The 12,886-nt window shown below is 38.8% G+C and overlaps 1 protein-coding gene across 2 annotated transcripts in view; it reads left to right on the top strand.

Moving 5' to 3' along the window:
- Positions 1 to 12,886, top strand: part of LOC149077566 (LIM domain-binding protein 2-like) — a 143,800-nt gene that overhangs the window by 43,520 nt on the left and 87,394 nt on the right. The gene's annotated exons all lie outside the window — the stretch shown is intronic.

The following is a 12,886-nucleotide window of genomic DNA, read 5'->3' as shown; positions in this document are numbered from 1 at the left end:
CCCAAAGAAGCTGTCACGGTATCCCAGGGTTCCGCGGAACACCAATTGGAAACCCATGCCCTTGATGCTGAGTTGAGCCTTCGCCTGCGTCTTCATGTCGTTTCGATCCTGACGCCAGCGCCGGCTTAGGGGTCATTAAACTATTACGTCAGCATCGATGGGGGGGGGGAGGTTGGATGACGCTTACATCATCAACCACCCTTTATGAAGATATGAAATATTCTTAATGACATCTCATTGGGTGCGCCAAAAACGGGAAAAAAACTTTTCGGTAGTTATTGGGCACCTGAACGAACATTCTTCCTATTGATAAGTCCCCTACAGAGCCACTTTAATGATCTCTAACTCCTTCGAGTGCTCTGAAAATGTTTCCGGGCCGCTTAAAGGCTCTGAAACTGTGCCACGCATCTTTCACGTGATCCGTAATTATGCCACGGATCACTTAAGTAATCTGGGAATGCTCCGCGGGTAACTTGAGTGATGTATGGGGATCGCTTAAGAGTGCTCTAAAACTGTGCCACATGTCACTTGAGGGATCTCTAAATGTGTCACGGATCGTTTAAGTGTTCTGTAACTGTGTCGCGGGCTACTTAGGTGATCTTTGAATATGAAATTGATCTTTGAGGCCTACTTCAGTGATCTGAAAATGTGGCACGGGCCACTTAAATGCTCTGGAATTGTACCACGGGTCATTTAAGCGATTTCTAAATGTGCCGCTAGGTTCATTTTTAAAAAATTAGGTTTGAGGGGGCAAGCCACATCAGATAACCTTCAGGACGTTTGGCCTTTGAAGACCGGGCACACCCCGCTTCCCATCTCAGAGAGGACCACAGGACCACATTTGGTCTGCGGTTCAAGGGTTTACCATATATGGCTTTAAGGGTGGGTCGCAATGAATTTTTAAAGAGAAATTTTGAGTTCTTACCCTTTAAATAGCATTTAAATTAACAGAAATTGATTATAATAACATATATAAAGGTATTTTCTTTCGAAATTTTATTTTTCTTTTAAATATTTTTTGCATTAAAAAATATTTTTTTTCGTCTGGGAGAGGGGGGGGGGCAGGTGCTCGAGCCCCCCCATGCCCCTTTTGATCCCACCATTATGCGTTAGGAGGTAGGGGGCAGTGATGACGAAATTTTGCTGACAAGGGGGTGGAGGGGGTTAGAGTTTTGCTGCCTTTTACTGATAAGGGAGAGGAGGGGTCAAAATGGCTAAAACTTTGCTTACGTAATGCTTGAACGGCTCCTTAATGCGCTGCCCGAGGGCATCAAGAGAAGAGAGGGACCTCGCAAACAATGAGATCTAGCGAAATTTCCGAAAATTTGCCAGAAAGGGTTTCAGAAAAATCACTTTGCTCGGGCGAGGGCACGATGCTCTTAAGATGGCCCTGCGTGAGGCCAGTCAATGGAACTTAGTTGGAGACAAATGCGCTGACATAAAGAAGACATTAGATGGGGGGGGGGGGGGGTTAAAGTTGCTGTTCATTCGGTATACGGGACTCAAGTGCGTGCAGGAGAGAGGGCGCATTACATTGTTTTTCAGAAATCATCGGGGGGGGGGGTGCCCCCTTACAAAATTTATTGTGGGGCTCAAAAGCCCCCAGGTTCCGGCGCCTATGCAAATGCGCAATAGGACAAATTTTTGTTGGCACAGTAGAAGATCACTCAAGCGGCCCGCGGCACATATACAGATTACTTAAGTGACTTGCGGCGCTGTTCCACATCACTTAATCAATTGGCCCTCGACACGTTTTTAAATCAATGAAGTGGCCCGCACTCTCTTGAAGATTGGACACCCTTGTAGAAAGTTCTTCATGGAAAAAAAAAGAAGCTTAACCGCCAAATGTGTTGGTTACTTGAATTCGGAGATAATCATAGGTGCCAGACAACTTTTTTTAGTTTTTGCTCTTATTATTATTATTATTGTAGAAAGAAGGAGAGAGAGAGAGAGAGTGAGGCCAGCGGCCGTACGGTAGCTCGGGTTGTGACCTCGAACCCGGCATCACCGACCAATTGCCGTCGACCTTTCTTGTTGTAAAAGACGAAGCTTTTATCCTTGTTCCCCCAGAAGAAAGAGAATAGAGAGAAGCCAACTTCTTCCCTTTCTATTTCTCCTATAATACTATAGATATATATAAAAAAGCGAAAAGAGTATCCGCCACAAGCTGGTTTTTCTTCACAAGGGAAGAAAAATGCGTTATTAAAGTCCTACTGTTAAAGGAGGGAGGTTTCTGTTATTATTGATGGTATCCATTGCATCTCATAAGCACTCCTTGCCTCGTAATAAACTCGCCTTTCCTGAGGAAAACCCGTTGCCTTGGCGAATTTTCTTTGTGTTTTTAACACTCATTTTTGAAAATATTAACTTCAATGAATGAATTTTTAGTTTTTCGTTGTCGGATCGAAATATTTTGATTAATTGTGGGCAGAGCCGACATTGGAGGGGGGGGGGCGGTGCGCGCACCGGGTGCCGCTTTTCGGGGAGGGAGCGCATTAATGGAACCAATAATTTCTTTCATGAATTCTGAATTTTCAATTCTGGAATTTTCATTAATTCTGCAAATCTGCATTTTCATCTAGAAAGAAATAATTCTGGAAAATTCTGCATTTTCATCCAGAAATAAATATATTTCTGGAATTCATTTTCACCTATTAAGAAATAATTCTGAAATTATTTTTTTAAATAAATTCTGAATTTTCGTCTAGAAAGAAATAATTCTGAAACTATTTCCTTCATTTTTTTCTAAATTTCCATCAATTCCAAAAATAACGTCCCCGGGGGCGTTAACGCCCACGTTGGGAATCACGGATCTAGACTTTTAAAAAGTCCCGTTTTTTTCCCGATTTTCAACGAAGCCTGCTTGAATTTTTATCCTTTATGTAAATCAAGGATTGAAATTATTTTCCAACTCATGAATTATATGATGATAACTAGAACTATATTTCAAAACATGTTCATCTCACATTTTTTCATGTTAAATAAGTTATTTCGTCAAATTCACAGTTATGCTTCGTAATTATAATAATAATTTTTTGATATACAAACATACAAAACAGGAGAAACATCCATTCATTCAAGGGGGAAGGAGAGAAGATCAGGAAGATTTGTGCTTCATTTTCTGCCATTACCGATTTTTCAGTGATTTTAGTTTTAGTTGGCAACTTTGCTTACATTTAGCATTATTTTTTGCGATGTCCCCGCATATGGGGGGAATCCTAATTTCCCATATTTTTCCGCGAGAAAATATGATCAGCCTAACGATATGGTTCCGAGACGAAACTGAGCTATCCTTAGGGCCATCTTATTTATGCCTTAAAAAAAGTGCTGGCATTATTTCTTCCATAGTTTTCATAGGTGCCCTTCGATTGATTGGGAATTTCCATCCATTACTTTGATTCATTCGGAATTTTCATGGGTGGTGGAATTATTCCTGCCATCGATTCCAAACGTTCATAAAATTTAAATATGAATTAAAATTACAATATCAATAAAATTTATGGACTGCAAAAGAAAAAATATAAATTTTTACTTTTTTTTTAGCTTTTATTACTTAATTTATTATGGTAAAATAAACTAGTATACTTTGATTTATACTAGGAATTTTAAATTTTGTCTAATTCCACTTTTCACTTGTGGGGGACCTTGGGTAGGGAAAAGCACACGATAGAAGACCTCAACTCTGGAAAAAATGTCTGGTTTTTCAATAAAAATATTTTGTTTAAATTTGAAGCCCGTAAATTAGTGGGGCCCATGCAGAAATCGGGTCTAGCTCGAACAGTCCCATAACGTATCAAAAACTTCAGTCGGCAAACGGGCTTCCCCAGCTAACTTTCATTACCTCAGCTGTGTTCTTTTGATACATAAATCTTTTATGGTGACTGTTAAGCATATGGCAATGCTGCCAACAAGCTCTTTTTTTTTAAAGGAACCATAAAATTAATCAGTTCCACTCTCTCAAAACATTTTCATAGCGACGAGTTAACCGAAATTTGCGACGAGTAAACGAGGGTTTAATTACATTGTCGTCTGTGAAAGCTAGGCGGGCCTTAAGAAAAATTACGACTTAACCGGAGTGACGACTTATTAGGGTGACGAATTAACGAGGTTTTACTGTATTTCCAATTAGAAAAACTTCCCAAAGAACGTGTGGTACCCAGATATGGGATTCATGTTCGAAGGGGGTGTTTAGTTATTGCAATAAAAAAATTGACTTTTTATACAGTTCCACCAATTAGAAAGTTGTTGCCCTGTTCTTTGTGATGCCAACAAAAAAATTCCAGGTTTCCAAGTGCAATATTTACTGAGATATGCGAATTCGAAAAACATAGGGAATTTTGGAAAAAATAGGGTAAACGGGTTTTCCGCATTTAACGCCGTTCTTCCCCAAATTTCCTCTGTTTTTCGAATTCGACTTGAATGAATATTGCACTCGGAAACGTGGAATTTGTTTTTGCTGGCATTAGAAGAGACAGATCAACAACTTTCTAATTGGGTTTTGGAGCACAAGGGGACTGTATAAAAAGTAATTTTTTTTATTTTAATAGCTATACAACTCCTTGAAATATGAATCACGTATCTGAGTACTATACGTTGGTTGGATACTTTTTCTAATTGAAATTATACATATACCCCTAGAATCAACGGTTCTCCAGTAAAATGCCATACCCCCCTTTTTGTTATGCACCCTGCATATATGTATATACAGCATGGTTTCCCAACATAAGAGTTTTACGCGGAACCTTGATTGCTGTTCTGCGGAACCCTTGATAATAATGAATAGAGCCCGGATTATATGCACTAAAAAAGTGGCAAAATATGCTCTAAAAATATGCAAATATGCACTTGAAAATGTAAAAATATGCACTTAAAAATGTAAAAATATGCACTTAAAAATGCAAAAATATGCACTTATAAATGCAAAAATAAGCACTTAAAATTTAAAATGTGCACTGAAAATTCCAAAATATGCATTAAACACCCCAGAATATGCATTAGAAATCTTGCAAAAGTCAAAAATTCCGAAATATGTATAAAAAAAGGGAAAATATGCATTAAAAAAGGGAAAATATGCATTAAAAAAGAGAAAATATGCATTAAAAAAGAGAAAATATGCATTAAAAATACACCATGCAAAAAAAAGCGAATGTGTTTTTAAAATACATGTTTTCTATTAGTGCATATGTATTTCATTTTTACCAAAAAATATCCCCTCATATATATGTATACAGCATATGCAAATTACTTCTACATATTTTTTATTCAGGCATTTTTTTAGTTTTCAGTTTGTTGTAGCTGCTCAATAACGAAAATAGCAGTAATAAAAGAATTTCGACACTATTTCTAAAAACTAAATTAACATTTTGACACATCTCTAGAAATAGCTTTACAATAAAACAGTTAGTAGTCGTAAAATACTTTATATCGGCGTCCCAACGCCCCTCGCCGAGAGAAATTCAAATCCCGACAGAAATCGCGAAATGCGGCTTATACATGGAAATTGAATTTTTAAATTCGACCGTGTCGGGATTTTGACCATGTCGGGATTTTGACCCTGTCGGGATTTCGACCCTGTCGGGATTCTGACCATGTCGGGATTTTGACCTGTCGGGATTTCGACCCTGTCGGGATTCTGACCGTATCGGGATTTTGACTTGTCGGGATTTCGACCCTGTCGGGATTTTGACCTGTCGGATTTCGTCCGTCGGGATTGTGACTTGTCGGGATTTCGTCTGTCGGGATTATGACCCACACCCTTTATAAATATGTATTAATTCACTAAATTTCACATACGGGGAAAAAAAATCGATGTTAGGAAAATACTATGAACAATATTTATTTGGAAAATTATATAAAAAAAAGTGAGCTTAAGTAAACCTTCAAAAATATGCACTTATACTGGAAATTCTTTGATTTTATGCATTTATATGCATTAATGCTAAAAAAGGCCAAAATATGCAAATGCATATGCACATATGCATTTGCATATAATCCGGGCTCTAATAATGAATAATGAGGTCGCTCTACGGAAATCAAACAAAATTTTTGAATATCCATGAAAAAGTGTCACTACTGTCTCAACACACCCTAGGTCCCTGCGTGGGCCCCCGCAGGGGGGGGGGTGAAGCTGGGAAGGGTAGGGCCCCAGTTGGAGGCATATTCTATTTAATTTCACCTGCACAGACTTATTGTTTCGATATCTATGGGGGAATGAAAAATAACATATGCTACCTTTTATACACAATACATGGTGATTTTTTTTTCTTTTTTGCGGAGCAAAAAAGCTTTGTGTACACGGAAGCAATCTCAACGATGTTTGTCAATATGCATTCTAGATGCTTGAATTCAGGATGTTGAGAAACATCATTAAAAACTAGAACTCCTTCTGCTACCTATCACTTAAAAAACACAACTTATGATTGAGATTGGTTGCAGGTTTTGATTGATGTGCCAAATGAAAAAAAAAAGCAATATAGTATGATATTAATGAATATTTTTAACATCATAATATAAATTGAATTTTTAAGTTTTCTGCAAAACTTTAACAGTTGATGTTTGTTTGTAGTAGAATAACGTTTGTAACTTAGGCTTTCTGTGACTGACGTTGCTTTGCAACACACAAACAGCAACTGTTGAAATTTCCGGACAAATAATTTAACTAATAATATTACTTATAAACTATATACTAATATCATGCTACATTGTTTTTTTTCATTTAGGGACGTTAACAAAAAAACCGATCACCAATTCGAGTCGACGAATCATATAAGTTGTGTTTTTTAGTTGATAGATGGCAGAAGTGGTTCCAGTTTAACGATGTTTCTCAATATAATGCATACTGTACTGTATAGTTATTTTCTAGAATGCATATTTTTGCTGATAAAATTTCATTTTTACCCGTTTGTTGGTACTAAATGCACCATCTTTTTTTTTCATGGCATTTGCAAAATATGAACGTTTAGAGTCTGAGAATGGGTGAAAATGAGTGTTGTACGAAAAAAATAATTGTAAAGAGTAATTTTTCACTCCTCTCCAAAGTTTAGCAATTTTGTAAAAAAGAGGTTTTTTAAATTAAAAAAAACGGTAAAAAGAGATGATTTCTTATGGACAAAAAAAAAAGGAAGTTATAAATAAAAAAAAAATTATCTAACATTTGAAGGGGTATTTTCACTCCTCAACAAAATTTGGAAGATAAAAATTGAATTTTGATTCCTGAATCACGCATCTAGATGCGTATTGGCGAATACTGCTGAGAATGCTTCCGTGTGAACACAGAATTTTCGCTGCACAGAAAAAAATTGCCATATTGTGTGTAAAAGGTAGCATGTTATTTTTTTCATTATATCGAAATGCGTCAACTATCTGGAAAATAAAAAGGACCCTTGGTACCATCGAAACAAAAAATTTTATTCAGCTCATCCAGGATTTTTTAAGCAAGCTGATGTTTAGCATTTTTTGAATTCCATAGATGTCAGCAGGGCATGGCCCCCACATCCTGAAGCAGGGCCCCTAGGCTGGGATCTTTCACGGGGCCCCCTTTATGATGAATTTATAGCATGAAAAAACAAAAAGTTATTAAAATCCTCCCGGGCCCCAGGACTGGAGCCTTGTCAGCCCACCCCTTGTGGGGCCCATGCAGCAGGGATCCAATGTGTAACGCTATTATTTACTATTTACGTACTACAAATGTGGGAGAGAAAGCGTTGATCTTGGTTACCACAAGAAATGCCTAAACTTGGACACGAGGACGAATGCGCGTGCATTTAAGGCTATGTTTCTTACATATGTTTACAAGAGATGGCGCCACATCACCAACAATGAACAAGACAATTATTTTCCAATCAAAACAGAATAACTTCAGGTGCTTTTCAACAGAGGGGTATTTATTAATTATCAAGCATCGAGATCTGTTTCGCTCATTTTGTTCGTTTCTTAATTGAAGGAGGAACATATAGCCCGATTCTTTAATAAATTACCCCCAAGGCCGTTTTAACGCATAGGCCCACAGTCCAAGCACGGCCCACAAGTCCTTCTCGGGTGCGTTGAGGTACTCCACGCTAATTAGATCAGGTTCGATGATAAATAGGAGGTGCTGCTTGGGGAAATGTCTCATTTTTCCATGAGGAAATCAGAATAATTGACAAGGTCCACATAATTTTAAGCCCCCCCCCCCCCTCGATAAGGGTTTTGTCCGGGCTCCGATGCGCCCTCCGGAGGGGGATTTATAGTTTTATCGCCTGTTGGTTGTACAAATGTTTTGCCGTCTTTTACTTATTCTAGTCTAGTTTCCTTCACTGCTCACTCCCCCAAATTAGCCGTCCTGGACTATAGCTTGCTTAGATTCTCGGCCCCCCCCCCCTCCCACACCGTAAAATATTCCGCTGTGTCTAGGTTACTCTTTCTGTCGTTTACGTGCTTTCGCACAATCTAGGTCACTGTTTTCGTCCCTCACTCACTTAGTTATTCTTTGGTCCCTCACGTGCTTGTACACTCTAGGTTAGTTATTCTAGTGTGTTCTGGATTTTCTTAAACGAATATATCTCGTTAAAATTCTAAACAAAGAACAGCTTTGCGAGTATCAGCAACAAGAAAGTTTTCCTCTTTGAAAGCTCTAAGGGTTCCGAGATTTATAAGGAGTTCTTCGGCGTTTGATCACGCGGAATCTCCCAAAAAGCTGTCACGGAACCCCAATTTGAAATCCGGGATATACAGTATCTTCTCCATTGATTCTGAATTTTCGTAGGGGGCCATTCAAGTATTACGTAAGCAGATTTTTAGCCATTTTTGACTCTCTCTCCCCCCCCCCCCTTGTCAGCAAAATTTCGTCCGCAGCTTAGAATATTTCATATCTTCAAAAAGGGTGGTTGATGATGTAAGCAACCTTCAACCCCCCCCCCCCTTCAATGCTGACGTAATACTTTAATGACCCCTAGGTGCTCGAACTATCTCTTCCACTGTTTCGAAATTTCTATACGTGCTGGAATGTCTTTCATTGATTCCCTAGTGTTAATAGGTTCTGGAATTACTTCTTCCATTCACACACACACAATTCGGAATTTTCATGGGTGCGTGCTTAATTTATTTCTACCAATTGTTCGAAATTTTCGTTGGTGCAGGACTCAATTTTCTTCATTGATTCGGAATTTTCATAGGTGCTGGAATATTACAGGTGATCTCGTTTATAAAGTTCCCCCTAGAACGTTTTCCCAATTAGTACATATCATTTTCGTGGTCCCAACCATTACTAATACTCACCCATATTTCCCGTTTAAACCGCTCACAACGTTTTTTTCGTGGCATTTTTCTGGAAAACATTAAAGCGGGATCGACTGTATGTCTGCCATTGTTTCGGAATGTTCATAGGTGCCGGGAAATTATTCATTCCATTCATTCGGAATGTTCATAGGTGTCGGGAAATTATTCATTCCATTCATTCGGAATGTTCATAGGTGCCGGGAAATTATTCATTCCATTCATTCGGAATGTTTGTAGGTGCTGCAATTATTTCTTTCCTTTTGTGATTCGAAATTTCCATACATGCCAGAATTAGTTTCACTGTTTCGGAATGTTCATACGTGTGAGCTGGAATTATTTCTGCCATTCATTCGAGATTTCCATGCGTGCTGGAATTTATTTCATTGATTCCGAATGTTTATAGGCGCTGAAATTACTATTTCCATTCATTTTCGAAATTTTCATATGCGCTTGTGTTGCGGTGGATCCCGCTTATAACGTCCCCACTTCGAACGTTTTCCCGATTAGTAACTCTCATTTTCTCGTTGTCTCAACCCCCTTCCCCCCTTCATTACTATAATACAAATACAACGCCACAACAGGCAAAATGTCCAATGAAGTGGCTGAAAAAAAGATGCCCTTAAAAATATGGATGTCATATATTTCAAAAATACAGAAACCTAATTAAAAATGCAATTAACACAAATTATAAACAATATATACACACATGATAAAATATTATACAACGCCCATAAAGAATACTTATGGTTGTCTTATTCTAAGAATGGATAGCTTCTCGATTTACCCCAACATGTTTATCGTATTTCTTTTTAAACGTGTCAATTGTGTTACAATTTACTACCTCCGGGGGTAAGCTATTCCATTTATTAACAACCCTATTAGAGAAAAATTCCTTGCGGCACCATAGCCTTGCATTGTCCCTCACCAATCGATACTGGTGTCCCCTTGTAAAAGCAGTCGATTGGCGGTGTACTAAAAGTTCATGGTCCATCCTACCGAAAGATACCTAGGCCACATCGCCATATGGCAATATCTCCTCGACACCTGTGTTCATCCAATGTAAACATATTCATAAAATGAAGTCTCTCTTCATAAGTCAAGCCCCGTGTGCCAATAAGGACACGCGTAGCTCTTCTCTGCACCCCTTCAACCAAGTCTATGTCCCTCTGTAGGTATGGTCTCCAAAACCTTACAGCATACTCCAGTCCAGGACGAACTAAGCCTCGAAAAAGCGGAAGAATGACTTTAGGAGAACGGGAAGAGATTTTTTTGAAGATGAGACCAAGCATTCTATTCGCTTTTTTGACCACCGCTGAACAATGTTCAGAAAACTTAAGTCGCTCGTCAATGAGAATTCCCAAGTCGGTGACCCTAGTTGCATCCGGGATAGTGACACCATTCAACTCGTAAGAGAACCGTGGGTTGTTCGAACCAAAATGAGCGACCATGCACTTATCTACGCTAAACGTCATGCTCCATTCATTTGCCCATGCTGCAATCTTGTTTAAGTTGGTCTGGAGCAACTCCCTATCGCTTTCATTCCCGATTACCCCCATTAGCTTCACATCATCTGCGAATTTTCTAGTAATTCCATCGATACCCTGATCGAGTTTGTCGATAAAAAGTGAAAAAAGTGTGGGGCCAAGGACACTTCCCTGAGGAACTCCACTTGTGACGTCTGTCCAACCAGAGAATACCCCGTTCACCATAACTCGTTGCGACTTATCTCTTAACCACGATTCTATCCAATTCAGCAAGTTGCCCCCAATCCCAATCTCGTGTAAACGCTTCAAGAGTTTACCATGTTGGACCCGATCGAATGCCTTCTAGAAATCAAGGTAAACATCATCTACATTTTCGCTCTTACCCAAAGCCTTAGTCACGTGATCATAGAAGCAAAGAAGGTTAGTTACACATGACTTCCCCTTCCTGAACCCATGCAGATTATCCGACAATACATTATTCTCGTCTATCCACTTCACAAACTGCCTTTTGATGATAATTTCCAAAATTTTCGAGAGGGAGCTCGTCAAACTCACTGGACGATAATTGGACATAGCTTCTCTACTACCCTTCTTAAATATCGGAACAACGTTTGCAAGTTTCCTCATCTATAAATACTCTCATACAAATACTCATCTATATTTAAACTTTAAAGCGTTTTCCCACTTACAACATTTTTTTCGTGGCAGAATAATCAAAGCGGGATCGACCGTATTTCTGCCATTATTTCGGAATATTCATAGTTTATGGAATTATTTTTGCATTGTCACAATTCTCATGAGTGACGGAATTATTTCTTCTCTCAATTCAGCGTTTCTCAACCTTTCTGAACCCAAGGACCAGTAGAATATCTGACACAACTCGACGGACCACTGGTGTCCCGTATTACGGAACATTGTAGTAGTATTTTCAGTTGTTCCTAGGCTGAGATCTTTGCCCCCCCCCCCTCCCCCCAAGCCAGACTTTTTACGGACTCTTATATAGTAAAGTAGAGTAAATTTATAGCATGAGAAAAAAGGAAAAAAAATTGTGATATTGTCTCGTGCCCAAGGGCTGAAGCCCTGTCAGCCCTACTTTTGTGGAGGGCCATGCCCTCATCCCCAAAGCAATATTTATCACTGTTCTGCGACGAGCCCTCAGCTGACTGGAAATGTTCTGCGGTAAAAATCCCCATTCATGTAATAGTGGTTTTTTTTTGCACTTTTTCTTAAAATTCTTCCAAATTGTTCTGCAGTAGCGCTAATTTTTCTGCGACTTACGTCGCAGATTTTGGCACATTCTGCTCTGGAGGCCATCATCATTATAACCGAATTAGACTGTAACTAAATTTCAATATTTGGTGGTCATGCCATAGTCACTGTTACCAAATTTCAATATTTGGGGGCCCATGCCATGGTCATTATATTATAACCGAGTATGACTAAATAAATTTCAATATTTGGGGCTATGTCACGGTCATTATAACCGAGTTTGACTAACTAAATTTCTGTATTTGTGGGCTATGCCAAGTCATTCTAACCGAGTTTGACTGTGACTTCAATATTTGGTGGTCACGCCATAGTCACTGTTACCAAATTTCAATATTTGGGGGTCATGCCATGGTCACTGTTACCAAATTTTAATATTTGGGTACCATGGCATGGTAATTTTAACCGAGTATGACGAACTAAATTTCAATATTTGGGGCTCATTATAACCGAATTTGACTGTGACTAAATTTCAATATTTGAGGCCATGCCATGATCATTATAACCGAGTTAGACTGGGACTATAATGTCATGGACATTATAACCCAGTTTGACTGTGACTAAATTTCAATATTTGGGGGCCATGCCATAGTCATTATCACTAAGTTAGACTGGGACTAAATTTCAATATTTGAGGCTATGTCATGGTCATTATATCCGAGCTTGACTAAATTTCAGTATTTGTGGGCTACGCCAAGGTCATTATAACCGAGTTTGGCTGTAACTGAATTTCAATATTCGAGGGCCATGCCATGGTGATTATAACCGAGTTTGACTGTAACTAAAAATTTCAATATTCGGGGCCACGCTATGGTCATTATAATCGAGCTTGACAAACTAAATTTCAGTATTTGTGGGCTGAGCCAAGGTCATTATAACCG

The sequence above is a fragment of the Pholcus phalangioides genome, unplaced genomic scaffold, assembly GCF_987345545.1.
Source record: "Pholcus phalangioides strain wild (caught in Gottingen) unplaced genomic scaffold, Ppha-v1.0 ptg000015l_1, whole genome shotgun sequence".
NCBI classification, from domain to species: Eukaryota; Metazoa; Arthropoda; class Arachnida; order Araneae; family Pholcidae; genus Pholcus; species Pholcus phalangioides.
The sequence above is the reverse complement of the archived record's forward strand: the minus strand, read 5'-3'. Positions and strand labels throughout refer to the sequence as shown.